At 44.7% G+C, this 8,260-nt stretch overlaps 1 long non-coding RNA gene across 1 annotated transcript; it reads right to left on the bottom strand.

Annotated features, from left to right (window-relative positions):
- Window positions 1-412: 412 nt before the first annotated feature.
- On the bottom strand, window positions 413-7,410 carry LOC110260290 (uncharacterized). Its single transcript, XR_002343312.2, has 3 exons — window positions 7,288-7,410; window positions 4,537-4,675; window positions 413-4,178 (listed from the first exon to the last, which is right to left on the bottom strand). It is a non-coding gene; the product is annotated as an uncharacterized LOC110260290 (long non-coding RNA).
- Between the last annotated feature and the right edge of the window lie 850 nt (window positions 7,411-8,260).

Below are 8,260 nucleotides of genomic sequence, written 5' to 3'. Positions count from 1 at the left end.
CCAGCGGCTACAGCTCCAACTGGACCCCTAGCCTGGGAACCTCCATGTGCCACAGGAGCAGCCCTAGAAAAGGCAAAAAGACAAAAAAAAAAAAAAAGGTATTTTGAATTTTTACACTCATGTTCATGGCAGCATTATTCACAATAGTCAAGACATGAAAACAACCTAAATGCCCTTCCGTGGATGAGCGGATAAAGAAAATGTGATATATATATATATATATATTCCCTTTTTCCTTATCCTACCAATATTTGTTATCTTTTTGACAGTACCCATCTTAGGTATGAGGTGATATCTCCTTGAGATTTTGATTTGCATTTCTTTGGTATTAGTAACGTTGAACATCTTTTCATGTAGCTTTGGCCATGTGCATGTCTTCTTTTGGAAAATGTGATGCGCACACACACATAGGTACATACAACAGAATGTTATTCAGCCTTAAAAAAGAAAATCTTCCCACTTTTATGACAATATGGAAGGATCTTGAGGGCATTATTCTAAGCAGAATAGGTCAGAGAAAAAAAACGACCAATACAGTAATAAGTGTACAATAAGTGATAAGTATGGTATCACTTATAGGTAGAATCTTTTTTTTTTAAAAAACAGCCAATTTCATAGAAACAGAATAGGATGATGGCCAGGGGGTTGCGGGGTAGGGCGATATGAGGACATACAGGTCAAAGGGTACAAACTTTCAGTTATGAGAAGAATAAATTCTGAGGATCTAATGTACAGTATGATGACTACCATTAATAACACAGCCTCATATACTTGAGAGCTGCTGAGACCAGACCTTAAGGGTTCTTTCCATGTTCAGACATAGACAAAGACACATGCACAAAGAGTTAACTATATGAAGTGACGGCAGTGCTAATTATCTTGATCTTGGTAATCATTTCACAATACACATATATATCAAATCATCACACTGTATGCTTAAAAATATATATGTACATAATTATATTTGTCAATTACCCCTCAATAAAGTTGAGGAAAAAAACCCTAAAACCAAAATTGGCTCCAGATAACTCCTTAGTGATCGGTAATAACTGCACCCTAGGAGTAACACAAAGGGTGACAATATGGAAATTGTAAAGCACACGTCTGCTTATTTGTTTCTCAACTGTTATTTACTGAATGCCTATGTCACAGATTCACAGAAGAAAAGACCTGGTTCCTGCAGGTGAAGAATTAGTTGGTCTTTGGAGGAGATGGGTATGGGAGTCAAGAGCCACAATTAGAGCATCATGTGGGGGACGTGTACTAAATACGGGGGTTACAGGTGCCTGTAGGAGGCAGGAAGGACTCCGTAGAGATGGCCAAGCAAGTACTTGAAGAAAAGTGGAATGTTGTCAGTGAAGATGGTGAGAGAGAACATGGCTCTTCTCGGCATTCAGATAGGCTCCCACGTCTTAAGCATAAGACATCCTCCTCTTGTGAGGCAAGGGAGCGACCTCAGGAGAAAGGCTCCTTCTCCCCGTAAGGTCGCTGTTCCAGACATTGCCCTGAGAACAGTAACAGAGCCTGTTTGTAATGAGGCAGTTCTTAGGGGGGTTATTATACCAGATTAGATAGCCGCCTCCCACTATGGACAGTTATTCAACACTGAAGAACAGTTTCCTGACCCTTTCATATTGATTAAGCAGAGCGTAATTAAGGGAGGATAAAAGACAGATGACTTATCCAATGTTTATGTTAATCTAGACCGCATATTCTCAATGGTAAGAGGAAACACGTACAATGATTTGTAGACCCAGGATTCAAGCCTAACTCAATCTTTCCTCAAGAGCCTCTCTCACAAAACAGGATAGGCCATGGGATTCAATCACGTCCAGTGAGTTTAGACTCCGCCTCTCTATTCTCTCCACGCTGGGTTTTAATGCTGTTGGATTGACTGCCTGTCCTGAGGAGGGAAGATGATATTAGATGTCACTCCTCTCAAGATATGGCCCTTCTTTATCACAAATTCCCAGGTTCTCATGTTATCATGACCTCTGGAGCAATGGTAGAAGGTCACTTTCAGCTCTGATGGCCTGAGTAAGTGTGGTGGAACCAAGGGGATACACTAGCTCTCACCCTGTGTCAACAGTATCCTGGACAACAAAATTAAATAGCAGTGGGAGAAGAATTCATTGAGTTGCCTAAAAATTCCTTCTGGGCCAGGGAAAGAAGAGTTGCTGGTGTGCCACCTTTTATTTCTTGTTTGCACGTGGCCTTCTCCAGATGACCAAGACTTTGCTCTGCTGGCCCAGCTTGCTTTAGGGACTTTGTACGTAGCAGTAAACACTTGTTTGGGGGTGAATTCTCCCATTCCTCAGCCACATACCCAGGGGTGGTGGTTAATACCTGTGAGGCATTTTAACATGGCCTTAACATAGTCCCCTCTTTCAGTACTGGAGAACAACAGAAAAACAGGGAGCAGAGTTATGTTCAGCATTTTTCTTAAGTCAGTTCAATAAGCAGGGAACTAGTTCCATTGCTTTAGTCAGAACAGTTTTTTTGTTGGTTTGTTTTTGATTTTTTTTGTCCTTTTAGGGCTGCACCTGTGGCATATGGAAGTTCCTAGGCTAGGGGATGGCCTATACCATAGCCACAACGATGTGGGATCTGAGTCACCTGTGCGACCTACACCACCGCTCACAGCAACGCCAAATCCTTAACCCGCTGAGCAAGGCCAGGGACCAAACCTCCATCTTCATGGATACTTAGTTGGGTTCGTTACTGCTGAGCCATGATGGGAACTCCCCAGAACAGTTTTCTAGGAAATATGTTTAATTGATTTTTCGGCTGAGAGTTGGGAATCTAGAGAAAAAGACAGCTGTATCATTCAGAACCTTGGAGTTGACAAGCTCCAACTCAGTAATTCTCTTGATCCTTTAGTGTGATTAGCAAGACGAGAATACACATGTCTGTACAGCTTCTGAGATCAACGATTTTCAGGGTAATTGGAGCACAGTTGTTTCTATCAACACAAAATCCACCCAAGTCCAATTATCAAAATAATTGGGATGCAATACGGTTAGCCCAGATAATTTTAGCATTCATATCAAATTGACCTCTAACTACTGATTTGAGGACTCTGTGATCGGCTTCTTTGGCAACCAAGAAAAATACAACCAAACTGCGATAGACTCAATTGAGCCTTACAATCCTTGTGGTGAAGTATAGCTTAAAATGCCCATTTGCAGTAAGGCACAACTGTTGGCAGTTAGCCATATTAGCCCCGTTCAAGGGCAGAGAATTACATGGTTTCCTTCAAATCATTAGGACTGCTAGCTCTTTCTTAATTAAAATAACCCCCAACTTGAGTCATAGTCACTTCAGCAGTCTTTGTTTTTCAGTCAATTAAGTCAGGTTTTTAACATCTAAATTTTCCACAAATACCTCTAGTGAGTTTCATTTTTATTCTGCTTTTCAAAATTCAGATAGAAAAGGCATTTGCACTATTATTAACATCCTTTTAAAAAAAAATGTGTTTCCCTTCATTTTGAATAGCCAGCCATACAATTTTCCCCAAGTTGGGGTGGAATCTTTCTACATCTAGATGGTCACACAGACCAAATAAAATCAGCTTATGACTCTGTTGTCACAGCTGTTGAAAACAGCAGCCCTGTTACCATCATTAAGCTCTTTCCCATGCATTACACATAAGTAAATGACTTCTGAGTCAAGTGAACTTATTTTTAACACATATGAGCATACTCAAATGCTAAATTTTGTATGGTATTTAAAAACCTAATATGCTATCAGAAGGATTTTATATTAAAGTTCTTTTCTGTGAAACTACAGCAAATCTTACCAATGAGACATGCATAAGAATAACGCCATCTTTCTCATGTGTAACATTGGTTGTATTTTGATTATGTTATTATTATTATTTATTTGGAGGAGGAGGAGTATATGAAATTTATTTTGAGATGAAATCATTTGTTCAGGGGTTTCTATTTCTATTTCTACACTTTTTCATACACTGTGAAACCAAGTCCCCTGATTCTGTCTCGGTAACGATAGTATTTCACCCAAGATATAGGACAGCTTTTTGTGTCTCTCCAGGCTGATGTGGCGCATGAATAATAGAGCACTTAGTGGTTCTGGAAGGTGAGCGCTTCCTTCTAGTTCTGCTGTACAACACGCTTTCTCCCATGTGGAGACGGAGGCAGGGCCAGGAATGAGAAGTCCTAAGGCAGCGACATGGAAATTCTCAGATTTTCTCCTCAGCCTCCCACAGTTCAACATCTCTCAGAAAGTTACCCTCTGTCAGCTGTCTGACAACCCAGAACACATCTGAATCCAAACCTTGGATATTTCAATATTCCCCTCATCAGGTTCCCCACTCACCCCCTCCCCAAATAAGCAGACCACCCTCTACAAACACACCAACCCTGATGCTGATCCAAATGGAGCCTGTCCTTTCTGGCATCGTAATGTTAACGCCAATGCAATAAATTCACAACCCACAGGACAAAACCCCACAAGTGGGGAAGGAGAAGAGGCTGCATTTCCTGAAGAGGTCGAATCATAGCACTTCCCACTCACCTCAGGCATTGCCAGAGGACCACGTCTTTGTGCTGCCCTTGATCCCGCCAACACAGGTAACATGGGCTTTACAGCTCCTGGGCCTGAGCTCTCCTCTGCAAAGTAGCCCGGCCTGGGGAACAGCTCTACTAAGAGTTGTCTAGAAGCAGGGAAACAGGACAATACATTTGCTCTCAGTGGGTACATTTTTTTTCTTTTTCTTTTTTTCCTTTCTATTTACAGCTGCATCTGCTGCATATGGAGGCTCCCGGGCTAGAGGTCGAATTGGAGCTGCAGCTGCCAGCCTATACCACAGCCACAGGAATACCGGATCCTTAACCCACTGAGCAAGGGCAGGGATCGAACCTGCATCCTCATGGATACTATGTCAGGTCTTAACCCGCTGAGCCACCTGCTGAACTCCTTAGTGGGTGTGTGTTCTAAATTGACTTTTGTTTACAGCTAAAGCAGCAATGGCTTCCCTGGAGCTGCTTGGCCCCTGTGCACATGGGTTACAGTCACCTCCATGGGGAGCTATGAGAATTAGGGGACGGCTGTGCTCTGGAGTCGGTGTTCACGGCAGCCTGGGGTCGGGGCGGGGCAGCAAGGCCAAAGGGCACATGGCGAGGGGAGGGCCAATTTTTTTTTACTTGACAAACCAGGCCAACTTAGTAAAGCTATTTGAGTCTATCAGCAGTGGTTTCCAGAAAGTATTGTTACCACAGATGTTACTGCAAGATAATCAAAAGAACACATCTAATTTGGGGATGTAGAGTACTTATTTCTGTTGCTGATTCTATCATTTGAAGCTTTCAAAGCCGAAGCCTTTCATGATTAAGCACATATTATTCTCCTGGAAGATTTCTTTTTTGGCAGATAAGATAATGGAACAGATCCACTGTTTGTCAAGAGGAGTTACTATGTCATTAAAAAGCCTTTAACACAATGTTTTTCTCTTTTCCATGCTGGTTGAAAAGATTTGAATGCAAAAGCACAGATATAACAATAACAGTACAAAACCTAAATTGTCCATGGAAAAGCTTAAACCAACTTAAAATTTTCCATTTGCCAAATGCTCTTCAGGCAATTTAAATGTAATTCAAAACAGGCACTCAGTAGCCACAGATGTGTGTTGCCTCAAAATGTTCTTTGTCTTGGTTGCATACATCCAATTTCTTTCTAAAAATTGTCTCCATTACAGCAGGAGAAAAAAAATACTCAAATTGAATTATGAAATTGATATGATTAAAATCTTTTTTTGCTTATTAGTCCTGGAAAAGTATTATCTTTTATCTTCCCCCAAATTCTTAGTTACACTGTTCTTTAAAAATTAAGAACAATGCCAGAAGGGCCTTCTGCAGTGTAATATGAGTTTATTCAAGAGCTGTAGTTCTCATTTCAAGGAAATGATCTGAAGCACCACTAACCCGGGAACAGTGGCAGAGGGGCTTCTATTTTTGTTCCTGTTTGTTGTACAGTGGAGCCAGCACAACACTGTGTGTTCACCAGAGGACACAAATGCACCCTGAATACTTTCCAGGAGATACTCAGTACTGCCAGCCTCACCCTGGGAGGCCTGTTCCCTCAAACACTGACATCCTTTGATGAATTTATAGTTTAGTCTTTTTTTTTTTTTTTTTTTTTTTTGCTATTTCTTTGGGCCAGTCCCGCGGCATATGGAGGTTCCCAGGCTAGGGGTTGAATCGGAGCTGTAGCCACCGGCCTACGCCAGAGCCACAGCAACGCAGGATCCGAGCCCCGTCTGCAACCTACACCACAGCTCATGGCAACGCCAGATCGTTAACCCACTGAGCAAGGGCAGGGACCGAACCCGCAACCTCATGGTTCCTAGTCGGATTCGTTAACCACTGCGCCACGACGGGAACTCCAGAATTTATAGTTTAGAAGACACCTGGATAGAGAAAGTTAGGGATGATTTCTGTGGACCTTTTGGAGGTGAGCCAAGTTTTCTGATCGGCATAAGTCCAAACCTGCTTCAATAAGACCTTCTTTGCCATCATCTGGACCCAGGCAGGCACCGAGTTCTCCCTGCAAAGTGCACTGGCCGGCATGTGGGTGCCACCCCACCCACAGAATGGTCTAGGAAGGGAGCTGGCTTTGGGGAGGACTCTCCTGCAGCTTCTGGGTCCTCAGGAGAGTTCAAGGCCCCTGAAACATCTAAGCCACCTCCTGCTGTGGTCCTCCACCCAGACGGGGAAGGGTGATGGCTGAGACTCCGACTTTGACCTAGATGGGGTCTGGCTGTATGGGTGCTGGCCGCCTCTGGGCGCAGGGAATGTGACTTCTCCCAGCCTCAGGTGCTCAGTAGGGTGTGAGCTCAGCAGTACCCGCCACAGGCTGCAGATTAATGGTACTCCTAGGTGAATGCTAAGCCCCAGGCCTGCGAGGCACTGGTTGGAATTAGTTGAGCTCTCCTGCGACTGCTCAGCCTCAGGCCTGCGGGGCAGCAGTCAGCACACCTGGGGGAGCAGCGCCCGTCCTGAGCTGTGGAAGAAAACGGGGGACTCTGGGGGAGTTTGACTGCGGAAAATGCTCAGCAAAATCCCCTTGAAGGGTAACAGTGCACTAGTTCTCCTTTCCTGACTCCCAGGCAAGTAACACCAGTGTTCAGTTTGATTTGTCAAGGCCAACACCAGACCCAAGTCATCAACTTGACCCTACAGCTCTCTGGGGGCCTCCCATCATCACCGCAAAACCCATGAACAACTCCTCGGAAATAAAAGTAGAATCTGGGTAATAAAAAAGTCTAACCTTTTTTTCATCTCTATGCTTAGTCTGTTTCACTTCCTCACAGGCTGTCATGTCCAGAGGCCGAACCCCGGGCCCTTCAGACCAGAGTGCTGCTGGTAAGTAGCCACGCCAGCAGGTCGGTCCAAGATGGCAGAGCTGAGGGCAGGGCGGCCGCGCAGGATGCTGGGATCTCCGGGATCCCCGCCTGAGCTACGGCTGCGCAGGGGAGCAAGCCCGCCCCCTTCCCGGGGAGATACCTGTAAGGTAGCACCGCCCAGGCCTGGCCGGGCAGCGGGGGATCTAGGGAGAGAGGTCCTGCCTCCCAGGTCTTTGATCAAAGAATAGAGCTTTCCTTTGCTTCTGAACCCAACTTGCTCTGGATCTCATTCTACTGGTGCAAATGACCCCAGGCGGGAACACCATTACTGGGGCCCAACTGGAAAGAGACTGTGACAGCAGCTTCCTTTGGAGTCTGTCTCACACTGGGTAATGGGAAGTTAATAGATAAAGCCGAGGGTTTGCAAATCTTCTCTTCCCATCAGACCTCTTTGTAATCTTTGCATAAACATGCTCACGGCATCCATGACAAAGAAGCTAATGCTTTTAGGAGGTAGGACTGTTCTTGGCAAACAAATCTGGAATCTGTGGCTATCTAGGACAGGCATCTCTGGAGCCCCTCCCACAAGCTATGCAACTCAGCTGTAAGGTGGAAAACTTTGTGCCTGAGGCTCTCTTCTGCTTTAGCCGTGCACACTTCTTATGTGGCTTAGATCACAGGTTGTTCATGTGGCTACAGGATGTGGCCATAGTCTTTCCACTATGGCCCAAAAGACCCCAGAGGGCTGGTGCGGGTGACAGACCCCTCTCTGCTCTGCCTGTGACTGAGCAGGACCTGTATCCTTGAAGTTGCTCCTAAAGCTTGACTCTGAGTGAGATCTCTGGTTCGAGGGGCATCTATACTGACCACTTGATCCTGCGTGCTGTCATGCAGCAA

This window comes from Sus scrofa, chromosome 4, assembly GCF_054392235.1.
Source record: "Sus scrofa isolate SSC_HxYL_T2T_F1_AM1 chromosome 4, Sscrofa_HxYL_maternal_Yorkshire_Landrace_v2.0, whole genome shotgun sequence".
Lineage (NCBI taxonomy): Eukaryota > Metazoa > Chordata > Mammalia > Artiodactyla > Suidae > Sus > Sus scrofa.
The sequence above is the reverse complement of the archived record's forward strand: the minus strand, read 5'-3'. Positions and strand labels throughout refer to the sequence as shown.